Source organism: Physeter macrocephalus, chromosome 18 (assembly GCF_002837175.3).
Source record: "Physeter macrocephalus isolate SW-GA chromosome 18, ASM283717v5, whole genome shotgun sequence".
Lineage (NCBI taxonomy): Eukaryota > Metazoa > Chordata > Mammalia > Artiodactyla > Physeteridae > Physeter > Physeter macrocephalus.
The window spans coordinates 30,066,751-30,084,429 of NC_041231.1; the positions used below are offsets into that span (position 1 = coordinate 30,066,751).

At 45.0% G+C, this 17,679-nt stretch overlaps 1 protein-coding gene across 6 annotated transcripts in view; it reads left to right on the top strand.

Annotated features, from left to right (window-relative positions):
• PRICKLE2 (prickle planar cell polarity protein 2) overlaps positions 1-17,679 on the top strand; it is a 343,425-nt gene that overhangs the window by 210,311 nt on the left and 115,435 nt on the right. Inside the window, exon 1 of one of the 6 annotated variants that reach the window (XM_007101291.4) lies at positions 4,715-5,202. The exons of the other annotated variants lie outside the window; for them this stretch is intronic. The gene's annotated coding sequence lies outside the window, so the exon portion shown is untranslated. Of the gene's footprint in view, positions 1-4,714; positions 5,203-17,679 lie in introns of those variants that run through there. 6 annotated transcript variants of the gene reach the window in all.

Here is a 17,679-nt window from a genome sequence, read left to right on the forward strand (position 1 = left end):
CCAGCCGCTCCGCGGCACGTGGGATCTTCCCGGACCGGGGCACGAACCCGTGTCCCCTGCATCGGCAGGCAGACTCTCAACCACTGCGCCACCAGGGAAGCTCCATTTGCTGGATTTTGAAATCAAAATGTCAGAGAACTACTCTTGAGTAGATTATTTAAAACTGTATAAATCAATCTCTCCCTTTCTCTCTCTCTTTATATTATGTATCAATATGTGTGTGTATATAAATGTGTATGTATGTATATATGTATATATACACACACGTACATACTATAAAGTTTTAAAGAATATTCTTTAAAAATATATAATATATAAAATATATAATATATATTACATACTAAAAGTTCATAATATAAAGAAGTTTTATAATGTTTTATAAGTTATATAATTATAAGTTTATAATATAAGTTTTAAAGAATATATTCTTTAAAAATATATATAATGTAAAATATATACTTACAGTATATATGTGTGTGTGTATATAAATTACACATACTTACCTTTTTCTAAAATAAAATCAACTTAAATGAACTTAAGACCTTTATTGTTAGATAAGTGGTTTGATACTTTGGTGATATAGTAGTTACGATTTCACAATAGCAGAGCCAGAAGGTGCTAGTCTAAACCAGGCAGGACTGGCGCTGTCTTTTCCTTTGTAAAGTGCTCCTAAGAACAAAGATGCTGCCAGTGCTCTGAGTGACCCAGGCCATTTCTTATCATCTCCGGATTCAAACGTCTTCCTTAGGTCCAAGTGAAATCCCTCGTTAGCTCATTGAAAATCCATTCCTTCTTATTTTACACCTATGGAGTTGGAGATAAAAAACTGTTCATTATGACCGTCCTCATTAAAGCCCTTCATTTGGGATGCCACAGTCCTTGTCATCACTTACCCTTCTCTTCTGTAAGCTAACCGGCAGTGATCCAATTACCCTTTCCCCATAATCCTCTAACAAGATTTTGACTAATGCTGGCTGGAATGGAAAGATGATTTGATTTTCTCGCATGTATGAAGCGGCCTCTTTGTCATTACCTGCCAGTGTCCTGTTGGCCCTGCTCTGCCATCTTGTGCTTGTGCAGAGGAGTTTTGTTAATTCTGCACTTGTGCTAACACGTTTCTCTCACATCGGTACTCTTCCTCCTGTCTGCAGCACCCTCTCTACCAGCTAAAATTTGACCTCGGCACTTTTAGCACTCTTTTCATTTACGGCTTCTGGATTTTGTGTCATGCTTAGTAAGGCCTTCCCCCCATAACCTTGTTTTTTTCATTCTCCCCCCCAAATTTTTTTTGACATTCAACGTGATTCACATCGCACTCTTCCTGATTTCTGATCACTGCAGCCTCAACCAGTCTTGTCTTCCTTGTCTCTCTTCCTATATACTGTATGCAGTTATGGTCATTTATATAAATATCGTATTGTGCTATATCAGTAGAAGGTTCTGAAGGTCTCAGAGGCATAGCCTGTTCTCCCCTCCCCCACCGCCAAGAAGTTTGCTGTCATGAATGAGCAATTTCACTCTGTTGTGTAAAAGCAGGGCGAGCTTTGCCCCTCTTTACCAGATCTCTGAAATTTCCAAAGTAGTTGTTGCCTCACCTTGTCTGATTCCTAACAGCGTATTTTCCAAAAATCCGGAATAGAATATTCTCCAGGAGGAAAATAATTGTCACAAGGAATCATCGATCCCTGGATTTTGTGAGTTCAGTCATCTTGTGCAAGGGTGGTGCACAGATCACCAGCCCCCCCACCTCTAAGCTGCGCTCACAGAGCACATGCTGTCAAAAGGACGTTGGCGGAGTGATTTTGCATCATCGCCCTCCTGACTGCAATCAGACCTTCGAGAACTCTGCACGTGCACCTATCATAATATGCATCACACTCTAATTGCTTGCGTAATTGTCTTCCCCTCTCATTTCTAAGCTTTTTTAGGCAGGGCCCATGTCTTTCTTGGTCACCATGATGTCCCTAAGGGCTAACACACTGACTGACACATAGGAGCTCATTTAATGAGTGAATGGTTACATGAATGAATGGGTGAAGGACCCATGCTTCCCAGAAACAGTTGTTTTGCTCTGTTGTGCAGATTCAGAAGGAGAGACCCCTGAGGCTTCTTGGTCATTTCTCGTGCTTCCCAGTTTCATAGCCATTGAAAAGTATCTGTGTTGCTTCATGGAGAAAGAGTGTGTCAGCAGCTCACCTACATTAGGTGAACTTTTTCAGTCATGCCCTAAGAATGGAGAAGATTTGGCAGTCTTCTGTTTACCCACTTCCTCCTGACTTTTGAACTTTAGTCCTTAACTAGTTAGGGCCAAAGTGAATAGTAAAAGGTCACCACTGCCACTACCAATGGCTAAAATTTGCTGTGTGCTAGGTTCAGTGCTAAGGACTTCACACTGAGGATCGTTTGATCCTCAAAACAGCCCTGCAAGTGTAGGCCCTATTGTTGTCCCTCCTGTTATAGAGAAGAGCCTCAGGCCCCCAACCAGAGAGTTAGCAAATGTCAGAGCCAAGATCTGACCGCAGGCACTCCATTCCAGACCCCATGTCGTATCATCCCCTCTTATGAAATGGATGGTCACGTGCCAGATCTACTCCAGGTGAAGATGAGTCTCTTTTCACTCTCTGCTCTGCTTTTCTCTTCATTGCTTCCCTGTCCGTCACTTGTGAATTGCTTCTCATACTTCTCGAATGATCACACTGATAATAAGTACATCAGAGAGGCTCATCTTCAGATGAAGAAACTGGGGCATAGAAAGTTGAAGTGACTTGTCCATGGCCACACCGGCGTAGGGTGTCACTGCTTTCACTTGGCCATTGGTGGCCCTAAACTGGTATATTTGGTACTCTCCTTGTGGAAGGATACTGTGGTCTCAGGGAACTATCTGCTTCCCCACGTGCTCTGAGTTCCGTGTGATGGAGGCCTCTAGCAGAGTATAACTCACTCGCTTGTATTCAGTTTCTATCAGTAAAAAGTTATTCCAGGTCCCATGATTTTCACCATGAAAGGTCTTCGGTGAACCAGAGAGAAGCAGTTTGAAAGAAGTTATTAAGCATTAGTAATACAATTATGCATAACAAAGGACGTAATTTAACTTCCCCACATCCAACAAAGAAATTCATTTGAAGCTTCAGGAGCTCTAGCTGGAGGGGCAGAGCTCATGGGGTGGGTTCTTCAGGTGGGGAAGTGGGGAGTATGGGCAAGGAGCCGCGCTGGCTGCTTTGTCCTCGGGGACACTTCTGCGCATGACAGAATACACCTCTCTCCCAGCCTCCCCAGCTCTTCACTCACCTTCCACCTGAGGACCCCACAGCGTTTCCTTATCACAGGCACAGAGTCCAGAGAATTGGCTTGCTCTTGCCTCTCCCCTGGCTCAGCATACTGCACAGGCAGCATTGAAAGAACAATTGATTTTAAACAATAAAAGATGACCACAGAAACACTCAGAGGAGAGATACAGTGGCTATCCTAGTGGAAGGAAAACCTTAGTGAATTTTTCTGACTTCATCGAAAATACCAGAAATAACTATTATTTACTGTTACTGGTATTGTATCCATCCTTACCGCAGTTCCACACAGTATTTTTACTTTATTGCACTAAAGCTCAGAGCAAACACTGTACCTGTACGCAGAGCAGCTCATGGCACGGAGTTAGGTGCTCAGAAAGTATTGAATGAAGGGATGGTACAGATGAAGAAACTGAAGATCCCCAAGTGTTAAAGTGACTTGTCCAAGGTCACATCTTTAGCAGCCAACAAAGCCAGGATTCAAACCCAGGGCTACTCAGTACTATGGAGTTCTTTCTTCCTGATTGCTTGGATAGGCCTCTTTGTTGGTACAGAAAGATGGAGATTGGAGACCCAAAGGTCTTTAACAAAGCCATGGACTGAGGTCCAGGAAATGTGAGTTCTGGCCCACTGTTGCTGAAATCCCTGTGTGGCCTTGGAAAAGCCTCTTCTCCACTCAGAACCTCAGTTTCCTAATCTGTAAAATGGAGAGATGGAAGCAGTGTGTTCTAAGGGTCCAAGGGTCCTCAGAAGCCCCTGGGCAGGTTTATGCTTTGTCATCTCTCATGCTCACTTGGAGCTGGGGTCAGGGGTTGACAGAGGCGGCTAATTCAACACCCAAGCCCGTGAGGAAAGCAATCCTTTGTGTTTTATCTCGGAGGTGCAAAAAAATTCAAGGTTGACATAGTTCCAAGCCAGCAAATACCCTGAAATGGAAGTTGGAGAGAGGAAAGAAAGAAAAAGAAAGTAGAGGCATTTGGAGGTGGGTGGGGGGGAAGCTCTGATTCCACGCCTGGGTTAGTGTAGCGTATAATCTGAAACAGGCGCTCAGGTTTATAACTGTGCCCAGGTCTGATCCCTGGCACCTAAGAGCGCAGCCTTTAAAAAGAAAAGGAAAAAAAAAAAAAAGGCGTGTATCTTTAAAGCCTCTCTTCTCTAATGTGATATTTTTGTACCCCTTTGGAGGTTGTGTCACTAGGGCCTTTGCACCCAGCAAAGGCTTTCTTCCCCTCTTCCTGGCTTGGGGATTATTGATTTGGAAGGCGAGGCTAATTTACATGTAAATAAATCTCAGCGCTGGGCAGAGGGGAACGGGACATCCAGATGCCTCGACTGACTTGCTGACGTCACGGCTTCATTAGCATGCGGAGGATGCGAGCACTGCAACAGCGACTTCGGCACCACCAGCAGCTCCACCGACTGTTATTATTATTTTTTGGCGGAGCTGCACGTTTCCTGGTTCAGTATCTTGGGCTCCGCGACCAGCTGACTGGTCTCCCCGGGGTCTGGCTCAGGATCAGTTGGTGACGCTGAAGCATCGGTCTGTGACTTCCTGCAGATTGTCGTGAAGAAGGGGAGTTAAGACGAAACTGGGGTTCTCAGGAAGGCGATCGGATCCGGAGGGAGGGAAGAAGTCACACTTTTTCCCCTGCCTGGTGGATTCCAAGAGGGGCTCGATCCAGCAGTGTTGTTTCCGTGAGCGAATGCAGAGCAGCCCTGGCTTGAGCCTGCTGCTGCTGGCTTCAGAAAGGGTCCAGATTGGGAGAAGGGTTTCCAGAAAAAGATGCTTTGGCTGCCTGCAGTCCTGCTTGCATTCTTAGAAGCCAGACCCAGGGGAAAAGTGAACTGGGGCAATTGACTAGCTCAGAGGGTCTGGCAGAAGCTTCCATCCAGACTGGGAATTTCACCCTCCCTTGAGGTAGGTAAGAAATTTATTCTAATTCACAAATTGAACAACAGCGTATTTTCTAGGAAGGATGAGAAAGCTAGATCTTCAAGCTTTGCATGGGGGGCGGGCAGGACATGGGGGCTCCGTTATCTTGCCAGGTGGCTGTTTTCCATGGCCCTCTGGCACCTCTTCCCTTTTTATGCTTATTCGAAAGCTCAATTGCAAAGTGACATTTCACAGCTCTAGGAAGTCCTGAAGAAACACTTAACGTCTTGGTGCTTTAGAAGCAGCTTTTCTCTAAAAGAAGTGTAGCTATCCTTAGAAAATAATCATACTAAAAGGGGAGAGGGCTTAAAAACAAACCACACGCCTGGTGGTGTTCTTGCATTTCGGCTCAGGATGTCAGAAACTATTAGAGGCTCTGGGAAATGAAGACTTAGCTGAGACTTCCAGGTGAAGAAATGGCGCTGGAATTATTTAGGTTGAATTTTAGCCAGTGCTTTCAGATTAGAAATGGTGACAGAGCTCCAGAATATGACTGCACAGCCTGGCTGAAACACATGACTCAGTGTGTTCTCTACATTGGGTTTCTTGGAAGTGTTCACAGTTAGCTCTCCTTGCTCTTGGTTTCCCCAAAGCCAATCACAGCATTACTAATCTGCCATGGAGGTCTTGCGTTGAAATACAGATTTTTAATCCCATTATTTTTTGTTATGTGGCCTTAGAATATGCTGGGGTCTCATGGGAGTTTTATGAACCATAAATAATCCGAGCTTGGCCAAATCACACTGGGCTAAGTGATCTGTACCAGCTGTGATGCCGTCCGCTGGTCCAGGCGTGGCTCTTGTATAACTTCGGCACGTATGTGATTTCCCCAGCGAGAGAGGGTTCTGCTTCTAGTCATTGCATCCATGGCCACAGTCAGGGGAGGGCTCCAGTGTGCTGTGACGCTGTAGACAGGGACTGTCAGGTACCAGAGCTGCAGCTTGCAAGGCTGCAATTTGCTTTGCTTGAATATCTCTTCCCAGCGAGTGTTTTAAACCATCTCAGTGAGACTTAAACTAAATGAAGCAGCCTGGTCTCCTTGCTGGAGGCTGAATTGGCTGCTGTAATCCTGCCTCCAGAAGGCTTACTGGCTGCTGATGGCTTTCACAGTGTGGTCAGGATGAGTGTCCCCTTGGGCTCCAGAGTAAGTCACAACTTTAACGGAATGACTGTTTTTTGGAAATTTGGATTGTAATGCCTCCTTGAGTGCTTGTAAAGGTTTAGCCTTTCCATCAAATGCTCTTTCCCCTTGGAAATTCTTTTTTTAATGTGAAAATTAAAACATGTTGGCTCCATCAGGCATTACAGTCTGTAAACAATAGTGGGACCGCCAGAAACTGTAAAACAGCATCGTTTGAAATGGCAGGTTTGTAAAGGTTCACCTTGCAATGTAGGGGGAAAAAAATGGGAAGGAAGGTACCTTCATGGAAGCTTAAGGAATGAGCAGGGAATTTAGAGGTTAGGCAGTAGGGGATGATGTTTATCATCAAGGGCTCAGACTCTGGATTCAGAAAGAGCTGAAAATACTTCGAGCTACCTTTCTGGGTATTGTTTCCTGTGTATATCAGGAGAAGGCCAGCAGTACCAATAGGGCAGGGTGTAAAGGGTTCAGTGAGATGACATGCAAAAAGCACCCAGCACAGTGCTAGCCACATAATAAATGTTCCATAAAGGTTAACTATTAATGTGGTGGTGGTTGTGATTGTTACCTTTTTTATCATCTTTATTCTAAGCGTCGTTGCTAAAAAAATAAGACAGTCCGCTGAAAAGGCAATATGCTCTCATCCATTTGTGTGCAGAGAGGTTTGGCCAGCAGCAAAGGTGCCATCTTCAGTCACTGTAAGGTCCCGAACCGTTCCCACTCAAAGGAACTTTCCACTATTTCATCTCTATGGAGTGAGTTGACAGAATAAAGTGTATTGTCCGGGCTACTGTATTTTGCTAAACTAAAAGTGTCGGGATGGTAGAATGAAAATCATGTAGCATTAGCTGGGGCTCAGGCACCCTTAAAGAAGGTCTCCTGTTTGGCAGCTGACAAGTCTCCTGTAGAACGCTGCAGGCTCCAAATTGGAATCGATGCATTTCTGGATTTCTGTACCCGTTTCTCCTCTGATCCAACGCTGCACGTGTGAGAGGCCTGCCTTTTCTTTCGACTTTCTGTGCAGTGCGGATACTAAGCGTTCTCTCCTTCACGGAGGCCTTTAAACATGGCTTCACCTGCTGGATGGCTCCTCGGAAGTTCCCAGGCTTCATTTATGCCACCGTATGGGGGACTTTAGCTTATGGATCAGCTGTTAAAGGGAAAAGAATGGGCCTCCCTTCCTCACCTGCCTGTGACCCAGCCCTCTGTCCTTGATTTCTGTCCACAGACAAGATCCATCCTTGCTAGGCTTTCGCCCTTCCCCTCTTGCCAGTGAGCATACTTCAGTCAATGCCGTTTGACAGCTGTTTCTCCCTTTCCTTTCAACGTCTGTCTTTTAAATTTAGATGAACTGGAACTCCAGTGCAGAGGTCTGAAGGACAAATTAAAAGTGAGTTAAAGGAACCAGAGGAGTCTGGCAGGAAGTTCTTTCTCCAGAAACTCAGAATTGGGAGTTGATCGCTCCAGATTGCCATGGTCTTTCTAGCAAAGTAGGGTTTTGCATGGAGAATCGTAGTCGTTCCTTGGTGACAGCCCACCTGCATTGCCTCCTGATCGTATACGTGACCTTAGAGCCTAAGCTCTCTGGACTTTGGTTTCCCCATAGAAATATTAGAAATAGGGACTTCCCTGAGGGTCCAGTGGTTAAGACTGTACTCCCCATGCAGGGGACGTGGGTTCAGTCCCTGGTTGGGGAACTAAGATCCCACGTGCCGCGTGGCACAGCCTAAAATTAAAAAAAAAAATTTTTTTTATATATTAGAAATAGATTTCCCTAGACTCGTGGGACTCATGGGCCTGCTGGAGAATGGTGGCTGCACCGCCCTCGCCCAGTTCCCGGCTCGTACTAGGTGTAGGACTTCCCTTCCTTCTGCTGCTGCTGATTTTGGTATTTCCCACTGGATCCCAACCTGTGAACCACAGCGGGCAGTAGTTTTCACATTCATTCAACAGAGGAAACTGAAGGCCAAAGAGAGAACGTAACTTACCCTAACTGACACAGCTGGTGACAAGCCCTGGTGCCCGGTGTAGTACTGCTGGTACCACACGTGGATTGCAGACGCTCCAAGTTTGAGCAGGGCTCTTAACCTCCCTTCTGTATTGCTCGCCTTGAATTAGCAGAAACCTCAGAAGCCAAAGGCATGGTCTTCTCTCTTCTCTGTTGTTTTCAAACACCCAGGCATCAAAACGCTCTGTCCATCAGACAGGAATTCTGGGTGGCATTTGGGTGAGGACTTTTCTTTTGTGCTTGAAGATCCGGGAGAACTTTTCTCTATTCTCTCCCTCGCCGATTGTCGAGCTTATCATCAGGTCATTGCTGGTGACCATGAACTAAGACTGCAGACTAAGAAGCTTGAGGGCTAGCCATTGGCAAAATCCGTTTTCCTCATTAATGCTCTGGGCTGACACTTGGCACTTTGCTCTTGTCCCAACCTGAAAAGATGTTTTATGAAATGTTCTCGTTTTTATATCTTGTCCGTGTGTGCGTGGAATGTGTGTGGGTAGAGGGGGTGTGTTTGAATGAAGTAGGGGAGAGAATGTTGGGTAAGATCACACCGAGTTTCCAGCATCATGAGTCTCTGCCATCTCCACTGAGGACCTGGACGGTGATTTCGGAGACTTGGCTTTCTTTTTTTTTGGCATGTTGTTCGAGCAGTTCTTTGTTCGGAGTCTGAAATCCAGAGGCCTGCTTCTTCCATTATTTCCCTGGGGACAAGGCAGAGGGAGAAAGAAGTGGGCAGGCGGGGGAGAGGCGGTGGAGGGGGGAGGTGTGGAGAGAGAGAGAAGCGGAGAGATTGGGTGGAGGAGTTAGGAGGAGCGGGGGAGGGAAGCAGCTGGGAGAATATCACAGCCATCTCCAAACCCCCATGAAAGTGCAAAGCTGAAGTTCCCTTTGGGTGAAGTCACAACTCAGAAGACAAGCACCGCGGTTGTACTTCAGCTAGAAATACCTCTACCCGTCTGTCCTGCAGAACCCATAGTGCAGCCACTTGAAATTCTAAAACGCTACGTGGGGCTAAGCACAGCAAGAATCTTCCACCACAGCGCCATGGCCTATTTTTAAAAATGCATTTATTCAAAAGAGCACGTCTTCAAGTACAGTATGAGCCTGCCTTTCCTTGGTGGGTGTGTAGGGTGCACTCCTGGCACACATTTGGCTGTAAAGTCCATAAGGATCAAGTCGGCCGAACTGGAGACTCAGATTTTATGAGAGCTGACGTAGAGGAGACACAACACTGTCGAGAGCGCAGAATCCGGAGGCGTCGCTGGTTGGAAGTGGAGGCATCAAGGGAGTCAGGGCTGGCCTCGTTTCAGAAAGGGTGACCAGAGTCTTGCTCCCTCAGGACAGTAGGGTGATCCTTTAAGAAGGAGGAATCATGGTGATTTCTGATACAGCCTTCTTCCTGGTCCTGGCAGTTGTGCATAAACCATCCTGGGGCGCTGGAGGGATTGCAGGCACCATTTTTCCCCCGGGATGTGGGATAGAGAATGGAGTCCAGGTTGGTACCTTTTACAGGCCAGCGCTGTGTCTGTCTCACAATAGACGGTGACTTGAGTTACCTCCATTTGCCTCACATTGGGAGTACCATTGGCCTCAGCTCCCCATCCCTCCTTGGTTTTTTAAAAATCAAACCTTACACATAGGATCCAGCCCCAACCAGGGTTAAAAGTAACTGGGACAGGAATTCTTAGCATTTCATTTCAACTGGGCAGGATGCCATTTTTCCAGCTCTTTTCTTGCCATCCATTCATCAGCGTGAGTCCTCAGAGATGCTTGTTCGTGAAAGTTCCAGGACTCAACTGAGAAACAGCTATACTTTGTGTGGTCACAGGGTCAGATATTTTTCAGGATAGCTGTTAGTGTATATGTCAGTGTATGTTTTGGGTATCTATGTGTCTGAAATAGTTTTTGTGTTAGTGCTTGTGTGAATATGTAGAACAGGTAATAAGTATCATAGGTTGAACGCTTAACCACGTTCCAGTTGATGTGAAGGGTGCTTGACTTACCTTGCCTTGTTAATTCTTACAGCAATTACACAGCTAGATATTATTAACTCTATTTAGTAGTGGAGAAACCAAGACTCCTAGAAGTTAAGTAACTTGCCCGACGTTACACAGATAAGAAAGAGTAAAGCTGGAATTCAAACCCAGGATAATCGTCCTCCAAAGCCTGAATGATGTCCGCCATTCTGGGCCTCCTTACATTTTTTTACTGTAATGTTTTATGAATGTCTTTTCTTTGCCTTCTAGATCTTCTCTATGGAACCCTCATGGGAGAAATACCTCATTACGTAGCCACTGATTTAAATTCCTCTTGCTGGATCTTTTGGTAAAATTGGCAACAGCCAAGAGACTGTATCAGGTACAAAACAGAACTGAGTAGCTGGTTCACCTCCAGCTTTGAATGTGGCTTTTAGAATGGAAGTGTGAGGTTTGTTGGAAAGTCAGTTAAGACACACTCTGATGAGCAGTAAAAGCTCCGGGCGAATGGAAGCAGCCCTTTTGCTGGACTAGAGGAAACTGGGTGATTCTGCTGCAAGGCTAGTGGGGTCCAGAGAGGGGGCCAGGCTTCTTGGCTTTCGACTGCACGTTGCAAGCACATCAGGTGCTAACTAGAAGGTATGGGCTTCCCCTTCCCGAGCCTCAGTTCTTTCCTCCCTAATATGTGGGTCCTGAATCAGATGGTCTGTAAGTTCTCTTCCGGCACTGACCTGGATGAGTGTGAACTTTCAGAAGGAATTCACCCTTGCCGGTGGAGGCGTGTGATTTGTACCATCGGCTGCTCTTGGGCGGAGAACTGAAAGGTCAGGTTTTATATCTGGACCTGACCTCTGTGTGTTGTGAATATGCGCTGGAATATGAGAAGCGGTAGCCCTCCAGAGAGTGACTCGGAGCTTCCTGCAAAAACCTCTGACCTTTGGATATTTCAGACTAGTGCAGAGGCGGGTGTCTGCGTCCCTCAGTGTGTCGGTGCCGCTCATTCACTCTCACAAGCCCTCCGGGCTGTGTCACGTTTGCGAGCATCCTGCAGAGCGCCTGAGACCAAGACCTCTCCGGTTTAATGTGTAGACACCTGGGGGTGTTGATGGCACGCAGACTGCATTTTTAGCGAGCTCCCTGGTGATGCTCGTGCGGCCGCTTCTCAGCCACGCTTGTAATCAGCACTGAGGGCTGCACAGGGAAGGAAATTTGCCTAAATTCAGAAGGCCCAGGTTCGAGCCCCCATTGTGGCATTCTTTATTGGAGTAAAACTCAAATAGATCTCTTAGCTGCTCTGTGACTCAGTTTCTCCTTCTGTGGAGTAATGAAAGTAATTAATAACTAACAGTTAATGACTGCTTACTGTGTGCCTGGCACCATGCTCACTTTTTTTTTTAATGTGCTGTATCTCAACTAATTCTCGTAATAACCTTATGAGGTAGGTTCTCTTATCAGCTGCATTCTATAGAAGCTAAACACAGAGAGGTTGAATAACTTGCCCAAGGTCACACAGCTAGTAAATGGCCAAGCTGGAATTTGAATTCACATCATTTGACTCTGAAGCTTGCACAACTTGTAGAAATGATAGACGTGAACGATTTTGGAACTTCTGAGTGTTATACAAGCATACCATATAAATAAATGCATTTATTTGTAGGATATGTATTATTTATAAATGTTTAGCACACCTGAAATTATAAGAAGCTGGTGCTTCCCAGATGGGATGGTGTTGTTTTTAAGGGGAAAAAATATTGTTCCAATTTATATTAACTAAAGTCAAATGCTTTGTGAAGTTTCAAAGAGCACAGGTGTTTGCGCCGTTGTCTTGGGTTGTTCAGCTAGGAAATAAAGTGTGAGCTAAGAGGAGTGGGAGCTTCTGATTAACTGAGTTTCTGGCTGTTGAGAATTAAATCCCATTTCGTTTTCAATCTTGTTTTTGCAAATTTGGACAATATATCCAATCACTTTCCTGCCTTACAGAAAAGCAGTTACCCGACTGACTGTGTCTTGTGATTGAGGATATGGCAGCCATGCAAATTATTACCCTGATCACGACTTTCCTGCAAGTGCATTGATTGTGGGTTGATTGCGAGCATCATCTGAGTTTGATATCTCACCGCTCACTGGACCCCAGGCTGTGATCAGGCAGGATAAACAGATGTCTGCTTTCTTCCCTCACCCCTCCTTGTTATTCCTCTAGCAGCTTCTATTTGAATGACAGAGGAAGTCTTCAGTGGGGAAAAGTATTCTTCCTTGAATGTGTACCCATGCTTGAACCCCATTCTTAGAAATGTCCCTGTCTTAGTAGGAGTATGGCAGATACCTAGCACCTGCATCGCCAGGCCCCCATCTCCATTGTCCCTTGTGGACCTCAGTGATGACACACCACACTCTTTTTTCAAGCTCCAGCACCACTTCAGAATCCTACTCAACACAGCACTCCAGGTGGCCCTGTGTTCATCAGCTGTAGTTACCCTAAGAGATTTAACTCACATGTCATGTCTACCCTTGGACACTCCCTGGAAGTTGATTCTCCGTTCTTCGTTTTTTTGGGGGCCATGCTGTGCAGCATGCGGGACCTCAGTTCCCCGACTAGGGATCAGACCCGCGCCCCTCAGTGGAAGCGTGGAGTCTTAACCACTGGACCGCCGGGGAAGTCCTGTTCTCCTTTCAATTTAGTAAATATATATCAAACACCTATTAATTGCTTAGGCATGATGAAAAGAAATTCTGTTTTCCACTTCACTCTGCATTTATTCTTCCTCCCCAAAGTGGATGCTCTGCAAGCTTTTTGAAAGTTTTAGTTAGCTGAATTTTTAGTTAAGGTTTTCATAGTTTCTTTTCTTTCTCTGGGATCTACATCCTGTTGTTCTGATTAATATGGTGACCATTCTTAAGGTTCCCGTCACTTTTCGTTACCAGGGATGTAGGGTCTTTATCCAGTTTCCCTGCTCGGATGCTTCCAGTGGAATACCTGCTTTACAATGAACTGTTTCCTGTAGGCATCCTCTGGGCAGCTCAGCCATTGGCTAGGTGGCCAGTGCATATGCAGTGGCTGCTCTTGGCTCACAGCTGTGATGCCCTCAGCTAAAGCCCTCTCCCGACAGCTTATCTATCAAGATGCGGCCTAAGTCTCCTACTTGCATTTGAGGTCATCATCTCAGAAGTCACCTGGAGAACCGGTAAGGACTAGAAGCTTCCCACCAATTGGGACAATGAATCCCCTACCCTAAGCCCCTCCCCTGCTTCTTGTGCAGGTTGGGCCACCACTTTGAAACACCTAGCTCATTAGGAAGCAGGGTGAAAATGCAGAGCAAAGAATTCACATGTGCCTGTCTTAACAACAGGAGCTTGAGTTCTTGCTTGAATGGCTTCTGAAAGGCAAGTAGCAACCTAATCGCTGGGCTTGATTTTGATCAGACTCGCTTGAGCCTGCCTTCCGTTCACCTTGTCAGTTGGGCTGCGTAAACACCAGTGTGGTTTGCCCTTGCCATGCTTAAAAATTGTTTTCAATCCTGTATCATGGAATTTCTAAGATTCAGCATCCTAACTCGTTGTGATGATATCGTGTGCCATTTTGAATTTTTAAAAGAAAACAGTGCAAAGAGTGAGAAATAGAACATCTGCAAGATAGAAGGCGCTGTCTCTGGGCCTGTGAGGGATAGCAGAGAAGACCTTTTACACTTAGCCAGTTCTCTAAACCAGGTATTTTTAACTTGGGATCCACAAGCACCAAAGGACCAGCAAAGATTGACGAACTTTTTGAAATTAAACGCAGAATTTTCTATGAATGTATGTATGTTGACCTTTTTAAGGGAGAGGATCCTGCCTTTCATCAGATTCTTAAACGTGTAAAGTCACCTGAAAGGTTAGTAAGAAGTGCTAGATTGGATGGTAGATTGTTGTAAACTCATCCAGGAAACTCTCCTAAGGTTAACTTGGGACTGGAAGAAACTGTCCTTTGGCCCTGTAGAAATACATCGCTGTTCAGCGAAGCTACCCAGGAAATAAGATGAAGCTCTGTGGAGCTGGAAGGAGAATTACCTGGTTCTCTTCCATTTTAGAGATGGGTGAATTGAGGGCTGTAGTCTCAGATGCCAAAGCCACAAGAGTACTTCTTTCTTCTCTGTTTCAGATACTTTTTAGTATTCACTTAACAGGTCAGCAGTTTTTTTGAACATTTACTTTAGGTTAAACTGGGGGTTTTCAGTCTTCCTATATTCAAGGCATTCTTTCAAATATTGGACATTTTGCAGTACACTTTGCCGAATTAAGTTACACTGCAGTTATGGTATACAGTTCTCGCTTGTTCTCAACATAAATATATTCTTCTCTGCCCTAACTTTCCTTTGTCTTGTTTAATCCCGGAAGAAGACAGTCTTTCTTTGGTGTGGTTTTGATGATGTACTACTCATCATATAGTTAACTCACACTGTACATTTTGGCATCATTTTAACAGTATACATTTTTAGTAATTCCATAAAATAAATATTAAAAAGTGAAAATTTTACGTGTTGATTCTATCTTCTTTGTGTGCCCATGAAGTGTTCAGCCTCTAGTTGAGAACTGCCAAGCTAGATTCTGGGCTGGGTATTAGAGATTCAAAATTTTAAAGAACTACCTACTGAATGCTTATTGTTCTGGGTACAAGGTAACCTCCTTGAGCTTTTGGAAGTTATATTATCGTGGGAAAAACAATAGATACAGCAACAGGTAAAATAGTTTCTGACAGTGACAAATGTTAAGAGAAAGATTAAAGGATAGTAGAATGGAGAGTGAATGAGAAGGGCAAGTGGGCAATTTTTTTAGGGTTCTTGGTAGAGGTGCCTTTGAGTGATTACATGGATAATGAAAAATAGACCAGCTCAAAGAGCTCAGGGTAGGGTGCTCCAAGCAGTAAAACAGCCACTGCAAAGATCCTAAGAGAGGGATGGCCTTGGCACACACACAAGCACAAAGGACAAACAAAAGGTCATTGGGGCCGAAACATGGTAGAGAAGGCAGGGAGTGGGACAAAATGAAGTTGGAAGACAGGAAAGGGCCAGATTAAATTGTATGTTGGAGGCCAAGGTTAGGGAGCGTGTACTTTCATTGTAGTGCGAAGCCAGTGGAGCTTTTTAAGCAGGGGAGTTGAGTGTTATCGCCATTGTTTTAAAACACAAAACAGTTACTAGAAAATAGATTCTAGGAAGGAATGAGTGGATACAGGGAAGAATAAGTAAGCTGTTGCCATAGCCCGGGCAGGAGGTGATGGTGAATTGGACTAGAAGGGTAAAGGTAGAAGTGGTGAGTAGAGGTCACTCATCCAGTGCACCAAGGGAGTCCACAGTCTGGGCTGTTGTTCAGCTCAGCCAAAAGCATGTGGGCATTGCTACATCCCCAGGTTTGGGGGTAGGAGGTGCGTCTAGGGGACATAGATCCTTCAACCATCACCTTGTCAAATCTGAATGTAACAAACTTAAATATTTTCAATGTCTCACTCCTGTAGACCATGTGAATTCAATTCATCCAGGGCTTCTTTCCAATAAAACATGAAACCAGGCAACGTTATTTTCTGTCTCTGTACTTCCCTCCATCCTCTCACTGCTGCAGCATGAAGAGACTAGTCATGGCTCAGTACAAAACCACAAAAACCTTTCCGTGGATCGGGCTTGAAGAAGGGAAATCAGCATCTTGCCTTTTTTGACTGTACCCCCCTCTGGGAAACCTTGAGAAATGGGTTTTGTGTTCTTCCCTGGACGTGACTGAAGCCAGGCCTCTCCTGAAAATAACATCTCTCCCTGTTGTGTCTAACTCAATCTCAATTGCGAGGCCTTACTTCCAGCCTCGGTATTTCGTAAACACCCAGTTTCTTGACACTCTTGTTTCCCAAGTCCGCTGGGGTCATCTTGAGCCTTGGCCTCATTCACTGAGGATCATGGATTTCTGGGAAGTCTCTACCTCCAGCCCTTCAGCACGGGTATTAAAGGGCCCCTGTCAAGTTTTGAAGGGTGTGACCGTTGCCAGAATCCCCACAAGCCGAGCCCCTGAGGGATGCTTTCGCCAGCTGGCCCACATCCACACCAGAAATGGCTGGATTTCAGTGGTTCTCTGTGTATGGAGCTGGCTGAGTTCCCCTGGATGAAAGGCAGCCTAATATAAACTGAAAATGTTATTAATAAGCAGCCACTTAAGAATTTCCTATGACTTGCCAGTGATTTGGGGGCCTCTATGTGAACAGGGAGAAAAGCACAACTTGTTTTACATGGATTAAGGGACCAGTGCAGTCAGTCTGACGGGGCCTCAGAAAGGCATTCAGGTGTTTGGTGAAGGGCTCTGGAATCTTGCAGATCTAGGTCTGCGTTTCCATTTTCATCATTTCCCAGCTGTGGGAGCTTGAGTACGTTTCAGAAACACTTTGAGCCTTGGTTTTCCCATCTGTAAAATGAGGGTGATGTTAATAATTTCCATCTCTTAACTGTGCTGTGAGGATTAAATAAGGAATGCGTGGAAAGTGTTTAGCACAGAACCCGGTGTACGCTCCGAAAATGTCTTCTTCAGAAGGAAAGTTGGAAAAAGCTTACCCTAGAAGTAGAACCAAACTGACTTGACTTTTCCTGGTTCAGGGTGAGAAAAAGAAGATGTGGCGTTCTAGACACACCACATTTAATAGTAGCAACCACGGCACTTGGCTTCTTTGAGCTCCCCCTTCTCCTTCTATAGAATGGCAATGATAACCCTCGTTCCTCTGACTAACTTTGTAGAGATTTTTGGCAATTCAGAGAATTCCCTGAATTGAAAGTGCGTGGGCAGCTCTGAAGTACTTGATCAGTCCCAGGGTCATTAATGTAATATCCAAACCTGTCTGCCTTATTGTATCTCGGTAAGAAACCAAGGTCGTTTCTGTGACCTTGAAATATTAAAAGGATGGTAAAGGGTAAGTAATCCTTTGGTAAAGATAATAGTCAAATTACCTTTCTCAGTCCAGCACACCTTAAAGTATATACTAGGTATTTCATACAGGCTTGTAGAAATGACCTGTTTGCCCCTCGTCTGTTTTCCATTGATCTGTTTCCATCCCAACTAGAATATATTAGTAGGGGTTAGATTGACTTCTAGAGAACCAGAACCATGACTATTTTTATTGACTTGTTTTACTTTTTGTCCCTACCCAGAGCCTAGGGCCTAGCAAGCTAGCACAGAGTCAGATTTCACTCTACTCAGCGTGCTGTAGATATTCAGTTATTTAATCCTAATAGCAACTCAGTGAAGTGGCCGTTAGGATTTGAACCCAAGGCACTGTGCCTCCAAGATCTAATATCTTAATCCACTGCACTCTATACTGTTTTTAAGTACTTAGG